The following is a 24,487-nucleotide window of genomic DNA, read 5'->3' on the forward strand; positions in this document are numbered from 1 at the left end:
GAAAAACCAGTCTATCTGTGCCTACTGCATGGTGAATGTATGAGCACACATAACAGGATTCATTAGTCTTCTGCCTCCCAGCTATTGCCATCTCCCCGTACCACATGTTGTCTTAGAGACAGTCATGGGCACTATGTTGTCTGTCTACTGGGGCATCCCTACGATGACGGGACAACTTAGGGGGACATACTGTAGCATTAGTGGTACTATTACAGGAAATAGAGGCATTGAACATGATGCATTGCTAAGGATGCCATAACCCTCAATCAAGGTGTCAGCAGGGAAAGGAAAAAAGGGTATGGTGTGCATAGTGGTGCCGGCAACTTCAGCTGCTTGAGGAATTCAAGTATTTTTATCCAGGTAATCGGAAAGAAAAGCGAACCAATTGAATATTTCTAGTACCACTCCGACAATAAGTTAAATACATAAAACAAAGCAACATATCTTGTAATGATTTATTTCTCTTTTGTTGCAGCAGTATCCGTAACTACAAAATGATCACTGTCTTCTTTTCGAATATTCAATGGGCACAAGTTGCCCTCCTCTTCTTTGTTGTTCAGTGCTGAGGTGGTGCAGGGTCGACCCTGATGTCACTCCGATGTATCCATGTTCTTCTTTCCGGAATGCGGACAGCTGTTGGCGAGGAGTCTGTGACTTTAAAAGGTCCTTCGAACTTTGAGTCCTTCCACCGACGGAAAGTCTCCCGGGCAAAGACCTGTGTTCTGGGAGGGATGAGTGGGAACTCAGGATAGATAGTGCCCTTCTCCTTCCGGTTGGATATCTGAGAATAAAGAAACTGCGCAGCACGTGTTAATTTACACAGATGTTCATACATTACAGCTTTCACAATTTCAGAAGAACTTTCTGTATCAGTTTTAGGTCTAGTTGCTGGGACTGATACATTTATTGATCAGTGACAAGCTGATGGGGCGTTTGCTGGTGGTCGGAACTTGGAGTATTTCGAAGTGCAAACAGGGCAATCGGTAGGCAATGAAGCCATTTTTTGCTGATTGTGGCACTTATCTTCCTTATTTAATTTTTCAGCTGGCCATTAAGGTGTTCACAGGTGCAATTGCTTTGTGGGTGGTACGCTGATGTTAATTTGTGTTTAATCCCCAGTATGGTGGATAGAAGTGAGAAAATGACTTTAGAAAATCGCATCCGGCAAACCCCTGCGTCAAATGACTTCTCGGAGCAGGAAATTGGCTGCTGCTTTGGCCTCACAGTGGACAGATGGTCCAGCTTCAATCTAACATGAAAATGAACAAACTACTACAATGAGGTATCAGTAGTTTTGGCATCTGTCAATCATATTGACAAAGTCGATGTGGAGTTCTTTAAAAGAGCGTTGGGGTTTTGGAATTGTGGAGGCAACTGTTTTCATAGTTGGGTCTGGCGAGTATTGTTGACAAATGAGGCATTTGTTAACAAAAAGTTGTATTACTTCATGGGCATTTGGGACAAACCAGTCTGTTTGTTTGGTGGTAGACCTATTATCTCGTGAAACATGTGTGGGATGATGTAACTGGTCTAATGACACTTGCAGTAGGGCCTGTGGCAAGACAAGTTTTCCTGTCACAGTTTGTCTATAGTTAAAATCTGACGGATTTAGTTGTACTCCCCTCTTCTTCCATAACTCTTTCTCTTGATCTGGTGCACTTTCCTGTATTTCTCTAAGGTGTAAGCGTGCAGTGTGATCATATGGCTCTGTGTGATCAATCGTATGCAGAAGTGAAGAATCAGGCATGTCTTTTTCTTCACATTCTTTAATCTGTTGTTCTGTTGTGTGTACATTTTGGGCAAGCAGGATGGGGGCATGCTGACATTGTGATGACACCGCAGGTGGAGGCCCCCTGGCAGTGGCTTTCGCTGCCTAGTCTGCCAGAGCATTACCTCTGGAGACAAAGTCTTGGCCATTCGTATGGGCTGCACATTTGACTACGGCTACCTCAGATGGTAGTGTCAGTGCAGTTAATAGTTCCTCAAGTAAGTGGTCTGTGCATGACGGGTGTGCCATCTGATTTGAGGAACCCTCGACTTTTCCAGCACAGGATGCTGGAGTGCATTGTGGTTGTAACATATGCAGAGTCGGAGTAAACAGTGATGCATTTATCTGTCTCGCTTTTCAAGGCAGCAATCAGTGCAACTAATTCTGCTGCTTGTGCTGAGTAGTGTGAAGGTAATGTAATCTGCTGTACAATGTCTAGCGAGTCAGAGGAATAATTCTGTCGTGCTCTAACTACTGCAGCTCCCATGTCCCTGATCCTTGTTTCCTGAACAATTGTAGAAGACCCTGTCATTATTATCAGATTATTGTACTGTCTGGCAATGGGTCCTTTTTTGCTGTTCTTGACTCTTCTGGTGAATATGTGGCTCAATCATAGGAATCATCATCTGTGGTGGCAATGGGGTGGGTGAAGAATGTTGTTGGGTTTACTGTGTGGCACTTAAAAACCTTCAGTGATGCAATGAAAGTATGACTTCGTAGCCTGATACTCTCTGTGTGGTAAGAGTGGTCTTAGCCGTATATATTATTTAAAACACAGCATGCTCAGTGTATAGTGTCAAAGGGGAACCCAAGACTATGGGGGTGCTTTTCTCAACAACAAATGCTGCAGTTGCTAGGGCTTGCTCGCAAGAGTAGTGTCCTTTCATTACAGAATCTAGCATGCCACTGAAGTAAGCAATGGGCTTGTGGCCCATGGGGTATATTTGGGTGAGGACTATTGCCATGACTTGGCCGTTGCAGTGAACAGTTAGTGTAGTCAGGGGACTCTGATGCTGGTGCATTCATAATTTCATGTTTTAGTTGTGCAAGAGCTGTCCTCATTTCAGGTGTCCAATCTAGCTTATCATGTCTGCCCTTGGGCATTTTCACAGCTTTCAGCAGTGGGGCCGTGATGGTGCAGAAATCAAAGGCCCACTGATGGACATAGTTAACTAAACAGAGACATTTCTGCATTTCTTTCACTGTTTGTGGTTCAGGTGTGCACTTAATTGTCTCAACTCTATCTGGGGTAACTTGTCTACCTTATGTTGAATGCAATTGGCCAAGGTAGTGTACTTCTTTTTGGCAATATTAAAGCTTATCTTTGTCTACTTTGTATCCTCTCTGTGCTAAGGTAGTCAATAGGGCAATGGTGTATTTTCTGCATTGTTGTTCTGTGGTGCTGCAAATCAGAATGTCGACATATTGCAGCAAGGTGCTGTCACATTGAAAGTTGGACAAATCAACTTTTAAAATTCTGTTAAAGACACTAGGGGTCTCACAATACTCCTGAGGTAACCTCGAGTAACACATTTGGGTACAGCGAAAACGGAAACTTGTGAGATAATGGCTGTCTGTATGCAGTGGGATGCTGAAGAAGGCCTTCTTTAAGTCAATGACGGAGAAGTACTGAGTGTCAGGGGGAATGTTTTTGGCAATCACTGATGGGTCTGAGACAATTGGGAATTCTGGTATGACAATGTTATTAAGAGGCGCAGGTTGTCTACCAAACGCCATTGATTAGTCTTTGCCTTGAGCACAGGAAACATACAGGTGTTGCAGGGGGATGGGTAGGGGCATATGACTCCCTAATCCAGTAATGCTTGTATGGTGGGGGCAATACCCTCCTCGCCTTCCTTGGATAAGGGGTACTGGCACACTCTTGGTGGTATGGCACCCTGTTTGAGTGTTATTCTGAATGGGACAGCAGAGTGGATGAGGCCTACATCATTTGAGCCAGTGGTCCAGATGTTGGCAGGTACTTGAGCCAAATCAGTGTCACGTATGGGTTCAAATTGTTTACCTGGAGTTGGTGTTCTTATTTCTACTGTTACTAAGAATGGAATTGCATTTTCATAGACAATCTCACTTTTTTGAATAATTTTCAGGAGGCCCAAACAGTTGGTTATCTAGAATGTCCCTCACTGACCTTGCTGGTTAGATGAAAATGACGCAGTCCCATTTATGGGCACTGTAATGAAATGCCTGGAGGGCTCCATATGTGGGTGGTATTTCAAGACTTTGTATGTCTAATATAATTTCTTTGTTAGGCATTCAGGAATCCTAAGACTGTCGCTGAAAGAGGAACTCTTTTGGTAGCTGGACAGTACAGCCTTTTAACTCTCGTGTTGTGGCAACAATGATATGTACTGCAGCAGAGAATGCTTGTTCATCCACTGGGCAGGCCCTAATCTGATCGCAAAGGAGGAGTCTACAGTCACTGCCATCATCCTGGCTCAAGGTGTGCCTGGAATGGAGCAGGTGATGGTACCGTCTTCATCAAAGTGGATGGTCATATTGAGTTTTGCCATAAGGTCACGTACCAGGAGATTCACTGGAGAGCGTGGTGAGTAGAGCAGTCTTTGCTCTACATAGTGACTTCCAATCTATAGGTGCTGGCTTGGTGAAAGGTATCCTAGCTATTGCACTAGAGAATCCATGTGTGTTCGCTATCTGATCTGACATGGGCATTGCCCTCCTTTAATACAGGAGTAATAAGCACCTGTGCCAATGAGAAAGCTGTAAGTTTTGTTGTTTATTGTGACAAAGACATTGGGGTCATCCTGAACATTGGTCGTACATGGCAAAACTGGGCACACAAGAGTTGTCTGTGGGCAGTCCTAACAACTATATCCTCCTGTCTGGTGTTGCTGGATGGTGCCCTGCACAAATGAGTTGTTGTAAGGAATCACAGTGCCCCCTTGAGGTGCAAATTGCTATGATGTCACTTGAAATGTTGGTGCTTGGGGCATCATCTGATACACAGGTGTCTGGTGTTGTTGCACAGGTGCCTGTACCTGTTGAATGGGTACATCTAGTTGGGCTACTGTGGGTACCTGGAGGTGCGGCGCTTGTTGCTGAACGGCCTGTTGTTGTATTGTGGGCAAGTAGGAGTACATTATATGGGGCTGAATTGGTTGGAGCTGTGGAGGCTGGGTATTAGTCTGTTGTGGAGTTCCTGTAACTAGTACCCTTCCCTCATTCAGCATCTTGGTGTGATAGTCTCTTTGAAAGTGGCCACGTTTTTGACAATATTAGCATACTGGAAGTGCTCTCTGGCCCTTGGTTGTTCAAGCCCTCTACTCCTGCCCTGCATTCCTGTGTTTCTAGCTCTGTATTGCTTGTCGTCGTAGTATGGCTGTTTTGGCTGATTGTTGTAGGGGGGCTGTGTCTGCATGTGGGGTGCAACACCCTGCGTGTTGCCTGCTAATGCATTCGGAACAATTTGGGAAACCCTGCAACTGCAGTCATCTGGTTAACTGGTGCAGCGAGCATTACTGTGTTCAGTGCTTCTTTTTTCTTATTAACCTTCTGCTAGACTAGCTTGGCAGTTGCATTTTCAATTGCTACCTGCTGGTCCCTATCCTGCTCTTGCTTGTTTTTACAGAAATTAATGAAGTGGTCCTGTATTTCAGGCCAAGGTTTGCATTCCATGGCTACTATTCCATATAATTTTTTCTACACGGCCATGGGCAACCACTTTTTTTAGTGTAATAGCAGAATCTACAGTTCCCTCCTGTTGCATTCCATTTCTCCTCTAATTCCTGATGCCATTTTTTTCCTTCAGTTGTGATTTGTATTGGGCTGGGTCTTCATTTTGTTGCATTGTCTGTGACATGAGGGACGCAATGTCTGGAATGTCAGGGAACCTGTGGCATAACTGGGACCATATGACGGCTCGTATTGTGTTAAATTGAATGCCATCATATTTCGTATCTGTGAGCGTTATTTGTTTTATTCCTACTTTTAGTATAACTTCTGCTTCCTCTCCCATCAGGGAGGTGAGCAAGCACTTGATGTGCGCTACCGCTAAGCTGATACCAGTAGTATTTTTTTATAAGGCTGCTATCCATTATCCATTTACTAGCACCCTCTGTTAGTGGCAGGAGTTGCTTCTTCAAGTTGTCATTGTCCATTTGGGGCCATGGGACATATACAGGGGCATCGTTTGTGTTCTTGAACAGTAGCGGCATCTGATGTCACTGCGGTATTTGTTGCAGTGGATCATGTGGGGTCTAATTGACGTATATTTTTCTGCCATACCATTAAGCTTGCCCTCATGTAAGGATAGTCCCACTCTTCGTCTCACTCCCCATGTAAGATACAGTCTTCTGCCATTGCCATATTCTGTGGATCAAACGATCTGTCTCATGGCCATTGAATCATCTGTGGTGCAAGACTTTCCATCTAACCCACCAAGTTATCAGTGAATGGGTTGACATAAAAGTCTGTACCCTCCCCACGGGTAAATATTTCATTGGGTGTTAGGTCGTTGCTCTGTAATGCAGTTTATTTACTGAGCATCATGTTTATGTAATTGTTCTGCCTAGAGGAACTTATTAGGGCCATTTCTGAGACATTGTAGGGCATGTCATCAGGAAGCCCATGTGTTTACTAACACTGTTATTAGTTCTATCTCAGTCCTCCTTTGTTTCTTAACTTTTTGTTCTTCCTGGTCTCGTGAATCCTCTCAGGGGTGGCATGTAGGAAACCACACATGGACCCAGATGGTGGGCCCACAGTTTGTGTCATAGTTGATGGTGGTGTTTGTGAAGGTGCTGGTGGGTCCTAAGTGCCTGTCATTGCTGGCGTGAGCAGAGGTGTTGTTGTGAATGGTTGTAGTGGCTCCAAGGGGCCTACCTGAAGTAGTGACATCATAAGTTTGTGACACTCCCTCACAAAATCTTGTGATGAGAGAGTGTGGCTGTGGTGGTGCGTATGGAGGGTTGTCTGTGCTTGCATCATTTCTACTTGACAGGATGTCTACTTTATTGAGCATTTCACTAAGTGTATCTGTTCTATTTTCATTAGCAGGCAGTGGACAGAGGTGATGTTGTCCTTGGGACTGGATGACTGCATCTTTTGTAGTTTAAAGTCTTTAAGTATTATGCTGTCTGTTCTCTTACTTAAATTAGCTGTGTGTCTCCATTTGCCTATGTCTGAGTGGGCAAAGGGGCCTGAACAGTCTTTTTCATAGCTCCTAGGTCACAGGGTGTAACCGGGCGGTCCAGGGGGGCTGTCCTATTCTCATGATGAGACAGGGCGCCGCTTAGTGGCAACAGCTCATGGGAGTAGCGGCACTTTCTCGGAAGGTGTTGCTGTTCGCCGGTGAAAGAAATGATAGAGTCAGAGTGTGAGCTGTGGGTCGTGGTATGTGATATGTGGGAGGTGGCATCACATTCTTCATCTTTATCTTGTTGTTGTGCAACATTAGTCTGTGCTGGTGTACGTTTAAATATAAATTGTGCATCTATTTGACCTGGCGTCCCTTGATCTACAGCTTTTATCAATGGCCTGGAGTTGCTACCATGTTGCAGTGTTTGTGTTTGGTCCGTTATGTTGTTGCCCATTAGAGGAGGTGGCGGAAGAGATTCCTCTGGTATATCATTGAAGCCAGCAATATCAGGTCATCTGAAGTTGGAGCTAAGTCTGAGGAGCGATAGTGTTAGGGTACATGCCACTTACGTGATATGCAGGTAGAGCCATAGGTATATTTACAGGCTCAGTATTTTCTTTGAAGATGTGCCACAATGCTAAGGTGTCTTTCCACTTTCGATGCTTGCTCCCTGAGTATTTAGCCTTTAGGAAAGTAGTAGCATGGTCTAGTGTAGTACGGTAAAGGTGCCTTCAGGTGGCCAGGGGTGTGTAAGATTCTTTGTGTGCTTGTGCAGCCCCAATGCAGTTTTTAATTAGTAATTGCTTTTTCCCTGTGAAGCTTTTGAACACATGTTAGAGCGGAGTAGCCATAGTGACCTTTATTTATAGGGCTGTTGTGTGTAACTGGGAGACATAAGCAGGGACTATTGTCAGCCTTACATGGTGTTCCCTTCTGGTGTCAATGCCTAGAACCTGAAACACAGTCAGAAGGGCGGGTCTAGTTGAAAGTGCTGCTGGGATGAATGAATAAGGGTAACCTTCTGACGTGGTCGTTGATGAGGTACACAATAATCTGCGGTGCTATGTATTCTACAGATGTCACACTCATTCTCCAGTCTCTCAGGTGTTGTAGAACTCTTTCTATATCTCGCACTGCGTTGTGCTCTGCAGGTGATGTCAGAGGGCGTGCAGTGAGGTAGTTAATTAGGCTTTCTGGGTAGGTGTAGTCTAACTCTGGAGCAGGCGAGTGTTCCTCTTCCTGCGAATGATTCCTTGTGTCGGGTGACTTACACTCCTGGGATTCTGTTTGCTCTACAGTGCTGATGGAGTGATATGTAGGTGTAGTTTATATGTCTGAGGATGTGCTGTCTGAATGGTGGGCTTCCTCTACAGACCCCTCCAAATAGTAGGATCCTTTTGGAGAATTCCCTCAATTTTCACACCCTGCTGGGGAGACAGGTGAATACGAAGGCGGTGAACACTGCAAGCTTTCAGCAGTCGAGGACCCCAGTGAGTTATTAGGCCAAACTAGATCTGGGCAGGTGGAATCTGGAAATACTGGACTCGCACTGGAGTATGTATTGCCAGTGCAATGTACCGGAAGTCCTGTCAAAGTCAGGAATCACTCCCTTGCCTCTTGAATTGTAGCCATATCTATTCACAGGATGTCCCAATCTGTTGACACTTCAAGGTCTTCTTCAAGGCTGAGGGACTTGTTGTAGGGGACACGTTCACACAGGAACTCCCTGCCACTTCATTGGGTGCAGGGAATCTAATGGTTGATGGATCCGTATTGTGCATTATTATGCCCCTGGGAAAGTCAGGGACTAGATATAGTCCAAAGCTGAAGTTTGGAATGCAGCCCTGAAGAAGACCTTCATTGAATAAACATTCCTGGCCCAATACGAAGGTCGAAATGCATTGGTGTATCTACAAGTGTGGCCAGGAATTAACATCAACTTTAAACATCACAAATGAATCCATGTACTATTGGTGGTGTGAGCTATGACATCATCCACAAACATTTAAAGTACTCCGACCACCAACATAAAGGGTCAAGCCATACTTGTTGGACTGTGCAGTAGAGGGTAAGAATATGTAATAACCCCACAAGCATTAATCGAAGGCTACTACACATGCTGTCTTCATGTTTTAAAATATGCGTCTATGTATTATTCCAGTGTAACATTTCAGTTCATGTTTGTTATTTAATTGGTTTAATTGTATTGTATGCACACATATTTGTGGTCAATGATGTTATGTGTACATTCTTGTCTCATTGAAATGTATGCTATTGTTTATATGGTCATCAATGAAAAATAATATTAGATGACAAACACAATCCCTTGTTTCCACTTAATCTCTTTGGGCACACAGTTAAATCTGTGGATGTGATATATTCAGTACACAGTGGAAATGTCTCTTTAGATAATTCACTAGCCATCATTTATTGATGCTCAGAGAAATAATGGTGAGACAATTTTTTCTGTGAAATTATTTAAGATTGGTGGTTTATAGGGTACTTTTCGAAATCTGTCAAATGGTATTTGGCAGATGGGTGCTCACTGTGGTCTCTGGAGAGTTGGCACCTGGGACACCAGATATATTGAGCCTCCTCTAGCTGTAGTTGCGAGAAAGTAGGACCAAGGAGAGATGTCAGGAAAATCTGGGCCCTAGCCTTCATGATCTTGCAAGATTGGAACTGAGGTCACTTCAATTTTTTTATGATTTAACAGGCATTCAACCTCCGTATTCAAAACATGACTGCACCAACAAGCTGTCAGAGACCTTGATTTGTATACTGGACACATTCTTTACTACCTTATATTTAGGTTCATGAGATTACTTCATTCTTCTCCTAGTCTGTCCTGGTGCATTTAGATACCCCTCTGGATTTATTAAATGAGGCCTTAAACCCTCACCCACAGAACTGGCATGCACTGCACTGAGCCTGCTGAGTGTGTGAAGTTCGAGTAATTTGCTTTCACATATTTAATTATGCATAATTACGCAAAATGCAAATCTATCATTTCACGCTATAGTTTAGTGCAAAATGCATATTCCATGTTCTGCTGTTCCCATGATTTTGGGTTACATTTTTAGCTCGAAGGACAACATTTGTGGTAAATGTTTAATGAGAATGGCACGTAATTTATGTATGTGACATGGTGGCGTAATTCTTGGAATATTGTGTAAACAGTGTTGCCTTTAAAGACCAGCTGCATCACATATAGTCCATCAGGCCCGATACCCTGACATACATGGCCATGAAACAATCCACCACAGGTGGACTGAACCACACCAGAAGCCAGTACATCACAAGACTGGAGATAAAGACAAGAACAAAGCAAATAACTGAAGGCAGGCCTTCTTCATCTATACTCCCATGGTCTTGAACAACACCCTTGTGAACTGCTCCAATCATCCTGCATCTCATTAGAAAGTTGAAGAAAAATTTCAAGGGGCATTAATCCCCCTCATCCCCAACACATACCAAAATAGTCCATGCCTTTCTTCTGCCTCATTGTAAACAATCTGAATCATATTACAGGGCTCTTGATAGGGGGACACAGTCAACTTCTCCTTTTTCCTTTCTTCGAAATGCTCACCGTGAGCACTGCTGGACCACATATTTTTAGAGTATGATTGTAATGTATGTGTGCAATGATTATCACAGAGCTAAACATGCACATTGTTTGTGTTTTTACTAGGGTCTGATAACTTATGCACTTATTTAGCTGGTGCAGACGTCAATTTGTACTATTTGCCGTACTAAATTTGATGATATTTTGTTTCATTTCTGCCTGCACAAAATGGGTGCTAATTTAGATCTGATGCTCATTGCATGTAATGTGTAATGTTAATAGTTCTGCACACTTTTACAATAATGTGCATTTATAGTATTTCCAGGCAATATTCTGCCTATTTTAGTTCAAGCATTGGCTCAAATGAAAAAGGTACCAAATATAATGTAGTATTTCATACTATTTTCCATCATGAATAGATTTTCTGTGAATAAAGTAGAGCAGTGTCTAATCAGAATGCCTTTTCGGTACACAAAGCAGACCCAGGTCAGTAAAGGTTTGACATGTTTGCATGTGGATGTTAGGTATGGCTCACCAAGCAGCACAGATTTGCAATCTACAAGCAAGAGATTCATTTAAATGCAATGCAACTTAGGGAGTGTGTCCTTGGCTGCGTGGAGCCAGCTGGGGAATTGCTGAGCTCCGGCACCTGAGGCCTGAGATAGCCATTATCCTTGTCCCCAAGGCCCAGGTTGAGCTGGATGATTGTGGTAAGGCTCGGGGGTCCTGGCAATACCTACAGCTTCTGGGTCGCCCATTGGGATGAGTGACAGATGCCACAAGCAGCAACCGGACTGCGGCAAGGTAAGATGGTGGCGTTCGTAACATGAGTGGTCTGCATCAGTCTCCCTAGAAGTTTGGAGATGGGTGCTTGAAGGTGGGATACTTCCTGGAGAGAGCATGGGGACCTGGAGATGGTATTTGCTCTGCTTCCCCAGGGCTCAATTGGTTCCCCCTCTTCTCCTCTCCCACGTGGCTATGGAGAGGCCCTGCCAGGTAAGGACCATAAGCTGACCATAAACAGGTGAGGGGCAGCCCCAAGGCCCAAATACTGAGCAGGAGAATAAGACGCGGGCGCAGACAAAAGAATCCTAGAAAGGGGTAATGCCATGGATTTTGCTGCCACTCTTGACTGGGACTATGGAGGACTTCGGCCTGCCAGTGAAAAATGACCAGAGGAGTGAATGCGGATGAACCAGCAGGACTGAGAGCAGAGGTACAGAGGAGCAAGTGGATATGCATGCCCAGAGAGTTCTAGCTGGGCTTGCCTAGGGTTGGTGTGGCCCCTGGCCCAGCTGGGACCCCTAGTGGGGCTTGGCAGTCAGTTCCTTGTGAACTGGTGTGGGTGGGGTACCCCCGCACAGGCGGTGCTGTCGTGCACATTTGTGGGGGCTCCTGAATGCTCAGGACGGACTGTACTGTCTCAACTGAGGAGCCTGGAGAGAGATATAAGGCCATCCCAAGGGGCCCGACAACAATTGATGCAGTGAAGACACAGAACTCGAGACACAATGGATCTTCGATGGTCTGCCCCAAAGTCACCAGACCTATCCAACTAGAAGGCACTGCGCAATGAAGGATGACAAGAAAGGGCCGTTAGCTATGGTTGCCAAACAACCATACAAGAGATTAAGATGGTGTGTGTTACATGTCCTGATAGTAAAATACTGTGCATTTCTATTTTCACTATTGAAAGGCTTTCCGTATCATAAGTTAACATAGGAGCTGGCTTGTAACATCTTACATGTGTAACTTTCCATTTGGGACAAGACAGAAAAAGAGAGTTTAGTATTTCTGAACTCAGACTTTAATAACACACTGTTGAGTAAAGGTGGGTTTTAAATTGTGGGTTTGAAAATGCCACTTTTAGAAAGTGGGCAATTTCTTGCTTTAATACGCCAAACGGGTATCCATTCACTGAAACGTTAAAATGTTGGAAAGAGATGGACAGTAAGTAATTGATTTGTTACCGCCTAAAAGTGGCGGGAAGAGGAGAAAGCCTCTTTTTTATGTTTAACCCTCACCCACTCTAATAGTGGCATGCTTTATCATCGGGTTCACCCTGACTCCTAAAGGTCATGGTGGGCTCAACCAAGATAGTACTTGCTATTCCTTGGGCGATTATCCTGTGTACAGAAGTTTTATCAAAAAAGGCGTAAAGATTATCAGTTTGTACTTCACACTTTTAATTCTCACAACTTACACTCTCTCAGGTAGCGGTAATGTCAGTACTAGCATTTGCATGTCTCACGTAAGCCTGCTTGTCATCTACATATGCTGTAGTAAGTGTATCTACTATTAATATTATACATCCGAAATTTCAGAACCTTAGTAAGAGACCGAGGTCTCATTTATGCCATGATTATGGTTTAGGTACATGATTGCCAGGTTACTCTGGAAGTAGGTTTGTTCATAATTCAACTTTTTTAAAAACATAACAATTGTATATACATACATCTGCATATTAAATGGATCAGAATCATAGGTACCCGTGTGATTATGTAGGTACTTTGAAATACATATGGTAGTGAGTGACATTGTGAATGCTTAGTAATCCAATATATGTGTGTATATATATATATATATATATATTCACTGAAAAAACCATAGGTTTCACACATGTTATAGTTAGCTGTACATTTTACTGATAAAAAACCAATGAAATTCCCCCGTTATAGTTACTGTAGGCAACTATAACTCACGCGACCGTAATCCTCTGCTGATGCTAATACTGTATTTAGACACTTATTTGCCCATGTCTTCTTCCATTAAATTTTAGCTATACATATATTACAAATATTTTTTTTTCATAAAGACACATATGTCATCAGCAGAGGATTACGGTCGCGTGAGTTATAGTTGCCTACAGTAACTATAACGGGGGAATTTCATTGGTTTTTTATCAGTAAAATGTACAGCTAAATATAACATGTGTGAAACCTATGGTTTTTTCAGTGAATTTGCAAGGTTTTTTAAATGCTAATTCCTAACTATAACGTGTGTGAAACCTATGGTTTTTTCAGTGAATTTGTACGGTTTTTTAAATGCTAACTTACTTTACGCCATTCGTGGCATGCGCGCCCAGTTAACGCAGTTCGTTCCGTGCGCGCACCGCGCGCCCACTTTACGCAGTTAGTGCCATGCACGCACGGTGGTCACGCGGTGCGCGCAGCGCACCGCGTGCCCACATTATGCGGGATGGGCCATGTACGCACCATGCGCTTCGCGCACCGTGCGCACATGGGGGACATATTATGCGCATCGTTGTGAAATGTTTTGTTTATTATTTTCATTGGTTAAATATGCCATGCACAAATGGTGCCCTTCAGGCAACATTTGCACATGGGGTGGGGAGAGTGTGGATAATTTTTTTTTTTAAACAAATTTTTACCGTACGCGTACGGTAAGCGTAATCGGCGATTTTTCGAAAAAAAAATAAATGTTTTTGGCCTGGGGGGTTGTTTGGGGGCCCGTATATCACTGCTGGGTGATTATTATCTCAATATACTGCCCCTTTACACATTTTTGGGCTTCATTTATGCTGCCCCACTCAGAGTGCGAGAGAGAAAATGGCGGCCGCCGCTTCCTGGTTTCGGCCGATTCGAATGTTTACTAAGATCTAAGAGCCAATCAGAATCGCGCTCGCGCACGTCACCGTACGCGTACGGTAAGCGCACCGTAAGCACACCGTAAGCTGGCTCAGATATATATATTGATTTAAAGGCTATTTTCTCAGAATCTACTGAACAGATTTACACCAAACCTACAAAAGGCACTTCCTTGACCTGAGGACTACCTCTCTGCCAAATTTCAAGTAATTCTGTTCAGCCGTTCGGGCTGTAGCTGTGTCTAAAGGTCCTATGGAAAAATGCATGGGAAAAACGCGTTTTGGGACCCCCCTTTTATCTCAGCCCCCGCTTGACGAATCCCCCCGAGACTTTCAGGGTAGGAGCGGAGCGTAGCGCCCCACCTATTTTGAAAAATTCGCGAGGATTCGTCGACCGGCGCAAAAGTTATTCAAAATAGAATGTTGCGGATTTCCTATGGAAACGTGGTCCTAACTATAACTACCTACTGGCGACCGCCAGTAGGTAATGTATATATATATATCATCTACTGGCGGTCGTCAGTTGGTAGTTATAGTTAGAACCTAGCTTCCATAGAAAAAGCATTTTTTGATTTGCTAATAACTTTGGTGTCGTTTGACGATTCTTCGCGAAATTCTCCAAAAAAAGGTCTAGCTAGGTCAGCTCCTATCCTGACAGTTTGGGGGTGATTCGTCAAGCGGAGGCTGAGAAAAAGGGGGTCCCAAAATGTGTTTATCGTGTGTTAATTTCCATTGGAAATTTTAAGCCAGGCTACAGCCTGAACTGCTGGATGGAATTACACCAAATTTGGTAGAAAGGTAGCTCTTGGTTCAGAAAGTGACCTTTTTTTTAAATGGTGTAAATCCATTCAGTAGTTTGTGAGAAATTCAAAAAATAAAAATATCGATATCTAGGGGCGCAGTGGGTTCACGACTCCTCCCGAGCTGGAGCTCAATTTTTATTGGCTGACAACACTCCAAACTAGAATGTGTTGGCAGCCATTTTGTGACTCGGTAACCCAGTCACAAGGAATGAAGGAAAAATAAAGATGAAAATGTAGAAAAGGGGGCAGGGTACAAATACCCTACCCCCCTAGGCTTGTTCAGGGGGTCTCACAAGGCCCCCAGGGCAAAAAGAGCATTCTTTGTTTTTTAAACGGCAGAAGTTGCGCTGGGGTCGCGGAGTCTGCCGAGAATTGTTTTTAAAAAATGAAGGGGCACATGCATCAACCATTCTTGCGAGCGCAAATGGTGCGATTCGCAAAAATCGGCCGTTTGCGCCTGCAAAAAGAGCATTTCCGATGCATGAAGGGTCAAGGCACTCGCAATTTGAGAATTCGCAATTAATTGCGAGTTCTCAAATTGCGATTGCATTTAAGGAATCGCACATTGAGATTCCTTAAATGCAATGCATTAAAGTAAAGTAATTAGCGATTTCGCTGATAGAGGGCGCAAATTACCATGAAGTTGAACTTCATGGTAATTTGCAAAAACTTTGAAAAATGCACGAAAGAGCATTTTTCAAAGTGGTAAGTTACACACACACGTCCTTTGGACATGTGTGTGCGCAACATTTGTACACAGATTGATTCCAGGGGTGCAACAGGGTGTCGTTTTGACACCCTTGCACCCTTGAAATTGCATTCTCAATTTGCGATTCTCTAACTGAGAATCGCAAATTGAGAACTTCCTCCCATTCATTCCTATGGGCCTCTAGGCCCATAGGAATGAATGGAGAGGTATTCCTTAATTGCGACTCGCAATTAAGAAATATTTAGAAATCGCTATTTTGTAAGCGATTTCTACATGCATAGGCTTTTGCGATTCCTTATTAGCGAATCCTTATTTTTCGCTAATAAGGAATCGCAAATGGCATTTTTGATGCATGTGTTAGGAAGCATTTTGTATTCAAAAAGCCCCTGGGTGGGCCAGGTCCCGGGGCAGTCTGGAATTAATTTGCAGGGACCCGTGGGGGCCCCCTCAGCCCCGGGGACTGTCACCTCCCCGGGGCACAAATAGAAATTAGTGGGGGGGCCTTGCGGTAGCCCCCAAGCCCCAGGGTCTGCCACCTCCCTGGGGCTAGAAATAAAAATTAGTGTGGGGGCTTAAACTCCCCCACACTTCCCCGGGGACCACCACCTCCCCGGGGCACTTAATATTTAAATTTGAGGGTCCGTTATGGACCCCCGTGCCCTGGGGACCATCACCTCCCCGGGGCATTAGGTCTTTTGGGAGGGGGCTGTGTGGCCCTCCTCCTGGAGCTCTTGATGTCCCTGGGGACTGCCACCCCCCAGGCCCGTCTCCTGCAGTATCCTGGGGTGCCCACCCCCGGGACATTGCTGTTTGCTATGAGAGGGTGGGAACCGAGCTCCCACCCTGTCATAGCAAACCCTGGTTTGCTTCATTGCAGCGAGAGGAGGAAAACCTCCTCTCATTTCAAGGAAGCAAAGCAGAATTGCTTTTGGACAAGGGGAGCTGAATGTTAGCAGCTCCCCTTGTCTAAAAGCAATGCCAGCTCCCGCAGGAGGCGGAGAGCCCGTGGGACCGTAGAGGCATTGGGGCTTCCCCCACGGTCCCCAACACAGAGGCCAGGCCCTAGGGGATGGGGTCCCTGTGGCCAAAAGTGGCCTGGGAGGGGGGCTACGTGGCCCTCCTCCCATTTCCTGTCCCAAAAAAAAGATGGGCATGCCTCCGGGGATGGGGTCCCCGAGGCGAATGAAAATTAGTGATAGTGGATGTTTAAAATAAAAATGGAGTCGCGACCATAGTGCGGCTCACAGCGCGGCGCCCTAGTGTGAACACGAAGGGTGCGCGGCTCTCAACGCGGCCCCTAGTGTGAACACAAAGGGTGTGTGGCTCTCAGCACGGTCCCCCGTGTGAACACGAAGGGTGCACGGCTCTCAGCGCGGCCCCCTAGTGTGAATACGAAGGGTGCATTGCCTCCCAGTGTGAACGCGATGGGTGCGCAGTTCTCAGTGCGGCCCCCAAGTGTGAATGCGAAGTTATATGTTGAGTTATTAGGTGGCTCTAAAAAGAGCCCTTGTGTTTATTGGGAGATTTTTGTAGCTACATGTAACTGCCGATGCAGAGCCTTAGGTTGTTGAGAACATTACGTTACGTGGGGCGGGGAACCGCACTGCCGTCGCATACCAAATGCGCACATGACACAATCCCAAATGTATATGATGTTACGCGGGGCCAGGCACCACGCACCGTCGCACACCAAACACGCACCTGGCGCGACCCCCTACGTATATGACGTTACTCGGGGCCAGGCACCGCGCACCCATCGCTAACCAAACGCAAATCCTGCACGACTTTGCCAACATGGCGGCTTCAATCCGCGCACCCACCGAGACAGGTACACGATGTGTGTGCGACTCCACTTTTTCTCAAAAAATAAATGAATAATATTCATATGTAAGAAAACAGAAGACATTGTATAATTTAAATAACAAAACAATAACAAAAACTATTTTTAGGATATTAAACTTACAAAATATCACAAAAACCAAAAACAAAATTACTGAACAAACCATAGGTTTAATGAACATTATAGTTAGAAATTAGCATTTAAAAAACCTTTGAAATTCACTGAAAAAACCATAAGTTTCAGGGACGTTATAGTGAGAAATAGCATTTAAAAAACCTTTGAAATTCACTGAAAAAAACAAAGGTTTCAGGAACGTTATAGTTAGTTGGACATTTCACTTGTACAAAACCATAAGAATTCTGGCGTTATAGTTAGTTCAGCTAACTATAACTTGCGCCCCCGCAATGCACTGCTGATCATGTCACATATTACATCATTCATGACATGGTCAGTGACATCACTGATGACATCACTGATGACATCTCAAATGACATCACTGATGACATCACTGATGACATCATCCACGTGAAAATCTGATGCAACTCATCACACCCTAATATAACCCTTGATACACCCACTCTAAAATACAGACTATCATTTTCGAAACCATAGACACACCAATACCAGATAGTACCCACTCACTAATTCCTAGGTCTACACACACATCCACTCATTTACCCATACAGTCACTCATACATGCAGCCAGCCATCAATACGGCATTATCATATGCACTCACATATCTATACAGATACTCACACACTGCCACTCATCCATACAGTTACACACACACCTAGTCAGTCATGCAAATAATCAATCACACTCCCATTTACTCGCCTGTACAGTTATACACACACCACCTCACTTATTCAAACATATACAAACACATACTTACACTCTTATACAATAAATAATACAAGCACACACTGATCCATACAGCCACTCTCACAGTCACTCACTCTCACATATAGTCATTTATACACTCCAACATTCACATATACTGCCTTTCACATATGCAGTTACTCACACATGTACCACTGAGGCATCCATTCACTCACCAACACACCAATACACACACACTCACCCACCCATACAGCCCTTCACAGATGCACTTTTGAACCCATACACCCAGTGAATCATCCACGCACACATCTATGCACAGAATTGCACCCCACCCACACAGACACTCAGGCACCCATACAGATACTCAGACAACCAATCAAGAACCCATATAGATCCTCATTTAGCTACTAACCAACCCATGCAACCGCTTACACACCAACTGACAAACTAAATTGTGTGAATGTCTGTATCAGTCACTAACACATGCATTCAGAAAGACACATTTAATCACTCACTTATACAGTCAGTCATGCACCTACTAAATCATCCATCCAGACACTTATACACCCATTCATTCTTCAATACACCTTGGCATATATATATAAAACATATTTAAACTTTATAGAAACACACAGTTACTGGATGATGTCATCAGTGATGTCATTTGAGATGTCATCAGTGATGTCATCAGTGATGTCACTGACCATGTCATGAATGATGTAATATGTGACGTCATCAGCAGTGCATTGCGGGGGCGCAAGTTATAGTTAGCTGAACGAACTATAACGCCAGAATTTCTATGGTTTTGTACGAGTGAAATGTCCAATTAACTATAATGTTCCTGAAACCTATGTTTTTTTCAGTGAACTTCTAAGGTTTTTTTTAATGCTAATTTCTAACTATAACGTGCCTGAAACCTATGTTTTTTTAGTGAATATATATATATATATATATATATATATATATATATATATATCGCACAAAGAAGTACAAATACTGGCACTGTATGCCAAGTTGGAAAAACTTTATAAAAAAGAATTAGCAAAATGGTGTGAAGCGGAATCCCTTCAAAAATATATCAATGTGGGACGTGTACCTAGAGGACTGCGTATCGATACGGTCCCTACTTATGAAAACCCGGACCCAGAAATGCTGGAAGAGTGGGCTGGTAACTCCAAGGAATGTTCTGTAATTATGATGTGGATTCTTATCAAATATGCTCTCAAGGATCGCACTAAGATCTTTGAAGAAATCTACAAGACTTGCGAGGAATTGTTAAAGCTGATTTCAAAAGAAACATTTGATGAGTTGAATGCCACAATACAACTCAAATTGGATAAAATTGAAGAGGAAATTACAAATAAAAAACAGCTAAAATTTATAAGAGATCTCAAAGACTATCAGTCGGGCAGAACCCTAACTTTTCACAGGCAGTATGATCATTTATTCATGGAAAGTGGGACAACCAAAAGGATTGAGGGCCCGCAAGTAATATCAAGAGGGGAAATTACTGAAGAAAGTGATGTCTCAGACAGTAATGTATCTGATATATCATTGGAAACTTCGGGTCAGAATGTACCAACTAGCAATGTAGGTAAAAGTAATTTCCTCAAACAATTCCAGATGATTACTTGAGCCAAACAGAATCAGCCACAAGGTAAACAGGATTTTCGTTGTGGCCGAGGACGGGATGCACGAGGAAAAATGAGAGGACGAGGAGGAACCGCAGGAACAAAGAAGCCAGAACAAGGAGAAGAAAAAGGAGAAGCCGGAAAATCAGTGGCCTGGTCAACCCGAGCCAAGAGGGGAGCAAGATGACTGTAGTCAATCTGTCGGACCGTAAGTTATCTCCTTTGGATATCAAACTGCTTTCCTTAGGACTCTCTTTTTGTCCATCTAGAAATTTGGATTATGTACAGACCCGCATTGATATTTTTTGTTTTCTAAGGAAACTTAAATTGAAAAAGTGGTTTTACACAAAGGCCCCACCAAGCAGAGAACCTAAATCCAACGAAGGGGTAGAGACACTTTGTATCTCTGATGTTGATTTATTACATACTATGGCTGAACTTAATGAGAATACAACTTACCAGGAGGATTCATTTATTGATCTAGGCTTGCGTCAACTTAAGGACCCACTTTGTTACATCTTAAGTAGCCAATCAGAGGTCCTTAAATCATATTCTGAGTACAATGAGGTGCTAGTTAACTGGAAAGATCAAGGGTTACTAGAATGGGAGTAATTTCGGAGTTTATATTGTAAACATCCTAAACTGCCTATCATGTATTTACTTCCTAAACTGCACAAAAACAAGCAGAAACCTCCTGGGAGGCCAATAGTGTCTTCAATGGGCTCCCAATTAGAAACAACTTCTAAATTCATTGATCACTATCTGAGACCTTTTGTTTGTGCCCTACCGGCATATATCAAAGATACAACACACTTCCTGACACTAATTGATGGGGTAGTATGGGAAGAAGATCTGTTGCTGGTTACACTGGATGTAACCAGTCTTTATACAAGCATCCCGCATAACCTGGGGCTCCAGGCTATGAGACACTTCTTGAGAGCCAGGCATATTTCATTACTATTGCACACACAAATGTTGCTTGAAATGACCCAATACTGCCTAACCAACAACTATTTATTTTTCATTAATAACATCTATAAACAAATACAAGGGACTGCGATGGGCACCTGCTTCGCCCCCAGTTATGCGAATTTATTCATGGGCTCGTGGGAGGACCAGGTGTCCCAAGACTGGGAGTTGCAGGGTGACAATATAGTGACGTGGGCAAGATATATAGATGACATCTTTTTAATTTGGAGAGGGGATGAGTCATCAGCTAATCAGTTTATTGAGACACTAAACAACAATGATATGAATTTACAATTTACTTCGCACATCAGTAAAACACAGATAATGTTTTTAGATGTGGAAATTCAAGTTAAAGGTAGAACCCTAGTCACTAAACTGCATAGGAAGAAAACGGCAGGAAATAGCCTCCTTAATGCACAGAGTGCTCATCCATCAAGTTTAATACAAAGCATTCCATATGGAGAGCTGTTAAGAGCCAAACGCAATTGCAGTACTCAGGATGAATATGAAGTTGAGAAGTCAGTAATGTATGATCGATTCAGAGAACGTGGGTACAGCCACCAAAACATCAAGCAAGTGGAGACTAAAGTCGACACGCTTCAAAGGTCTGAGCTCCTTATACCTAAGCCGAAAACAGATGAACAAAGTGATAATGTGAGATTTATTACTACCTATTCTAATAGTGCTTTTAAAATTAGAAGATTATTCAATCACAATTGGCATATTTTATTAAGTGATGCTATTCTAGAGAAGTGTCTTAATGACACACCACAAATAACATTCTGTAGAAATAGATCTCTTAAAGATGAATTATGTAATAATGCCATTTCCTCTACAGACAAGGTCAGTACTGAAAACAATACTGGTTTTAAGACATGTAGGCGTTGCAAAGCTTGTGCTAATAGCAGAGATTGTAAGATCTTAACATTTCCTAATAGTAATAGAGAATATACCGTTAGAGGCAATTTTACTTGTGAAACCGACTACTGCATTTATTGCTTACAATGTCCTTGTGGAAAATTGTATATAGGGAGTTCTATCCATCGAGCAAAAAAAAGAGTCTTGGAACACTTACGTGCAATCAGGAACAACGATGTGCAATATCCAGTGGCTCGCCACTTCTATAGGGAACATAATCAAAATGAGAAATTGTTATCTTTTGTAGTGTTCCATGCGATTACAAGACTGGAGAGAGGTGACAGGGAGCGACAATTGAGACGTATGGAATCAAGGTTTATAATAGACTTTTATACCCTGACACCGATAGGATTGAACTCAAGTGAAGAGATGGCTGTACATTTGTGATTGAACAATATAGGATCATGTATTTTATTGAGTATGTTGGAAGTTTCCGAAATGTCATCTATAATTATTTTTGCTGATTAAATTGTAGACCTGAACAATTTTATATGGTATAAGGTAATCTGAACGAGAAAAGTTAATAAGATGTTCTTTTTCTTTTTCTTGTCGCCCTCCTTCTTTCTAGCATTCTGGAAATATAGATTATGGTGATCTCCTGAACTAGTAGAAGACGCCAAGTGGTTTTTCATAAATATCTTATGGGACGGTCGGCTAAGAGATTTTATGTTAGTCATTGAATTATGAAGCTACGTGAACGGCCAGTTGGGCAAGACTTTGGCTTAGAATTACAGCATTGGCTTATTGTTTCTGCATTTCAAGCATAAATTGGCTTACTGGGGCCGCTTTTTTAAGACAATTAATTATTATAAATTATGTCACAATATGCAGTTGCCCACTGGGGATTGATTCCAAATAACTGTTTGTTCAAGAATTATTGTTCAAAGTGTGTTGCTGTTAATTATGGGCTATTCCAAAACTTTATTGAAACAATGTGTTTATGACATTTATGATTAACATGGATCCCAATTGCCTGTTATTTGTACTGACAATGAGTTCATTACGTTACCGCATTACAATGTATTGTTTGGATTTTGGGTAAAACCACTGCAAAATGGCGCCTAAACCTAGAATGTATTGGTTGTGTTCAGTCCTATTTCTATATCCCTGAATGCTCGTATGTAAAGAGTGTGCAATGTGTTTCTCGCCATACCGTGAACAAGCTTTTCAGCGAAACGCGTTGGTGAGGCGAAAATTTGCCTGGATTAAAACTTTGAATATAGCACCCCTGGGTGTCCTGGATTTCTTTTCGTGAATGTTCGGAAAGTTGTGGATGTGATATATATATATATATATATATATACATATATATGTATATATATATATATGTATATATATATATATGTATATATGTATATTACCTACTGGCGGTCGCCAGTAGGTAGTTATAGTTAGGACCCCTTTTCCATAGGAAAACCTCAACATTCTATTTTGAATAACTTTGGCGCCGGTCGATGAATCCTCGCGAATTTCTCAAAATAGGTGGGGCGCTACGCTCCGCTCCTACCCTGAAAGTCTCGGGGGGATTCGTCAAGCGGGGGCTAAGATAAAAGGGGGGTCCCAAAACGCGTTTTCCCCATGCATTTTTCCATAGGACCTTTAGAACGAGCTACAGCCCGAACGGCTGAACAGAATTACTCGAAATTTGGCAGAGAGGTAGTCCCTAGGTCAAGGAAGTGCCTTTTGTAGGTTTGGTGTAAATCTGTTCAGTAGATTCTGAGAAAATAGCCTTTAAATCAATATATATATCTGAGCCCGCTTACGGTACGCTTACCGTACGCTTACCGTAAGCGTACGGTGGCGTGCGCGAGCGCGATTCTGATTGGCTCTTAGATCTTAGTAAACATTCGAATCGGCCGAAACCAGGAAGCGGCGGCCGCCATTTTGTGTATTTCACTAAGAAAAAAAAGAGTGAAAACAAGAAAAGGGGGCAATGAGGAGAGTTACAGACCCCCTTACATTTGTGAGGGGGTCAAAGAAGGACTGTAAAGTACAAAGAAAACATTTATTGATTTTAAAAAAAATCACGGGGTACGCGTACGGTAAGCGTACGGTAGAAAAAAAAAAAAAAATGAAAATCAGATTTAAGTGTTTAGATATTAGGGGGCTCTAAAAAGAGCCGTTGTGTTTATGAAATGATTTTTTAGTGGTACCTACAAGTAAGTACCGATGCAGAGTCTAAGGTTCAAGAGGAAGACTCTGTTCCCTTCATCATTGAAGTGCACACCATCTCCTCTATAAATGTCTTGCATGTCATAACGCAAGTTGTTGTGGTAAATGGCACCCATACCATAGTCACGGAGGAAAGCAGAAACAGATTTGTTGACGTGCTTTCTTGCTTTGTCATCGCACCGCGTGCCCACCGTGCGTGCACGGCACTAACTGCGTAAAGTGGGCACGCGGTGCGCGAAGCGCACCGCGTGCTCACTGTGCGCGCACGGTGCGCGAAGCGCACCGTGCGCGCACGGAACGAACTGCGTTAAGTGGGCGCGCACGCCACGAATGGCGTAAAGTAACTTAGCATTTAAAAAACCGTACAAATTCACTGAAAAAACCATAGGTTTCACACACGTTATAGTTAGGAATTAGCATTTAAAAAACCTTGCAAATTCACTGAAAAAACCATAGGTTTCACACATGTTATAGTTAGCGGAAATTTTACTGATAAAAAACCAATGAAATTCCCCCGTTATAGTTAGTGCAGGCAACTATAACTCACG

This window comes from Triturus cristatus, chromosome 10 (genome assembly GCF_964204655.1).
Source record: "Triturus cristatus chromosome 10, aTriCri1.1, whole genome shotgun sequence".
NCBI lineage: Eukaryota > Metazoa > Chordata > Amphibia > Caudata > Salamandridae > Triturus > Triturus cristatus.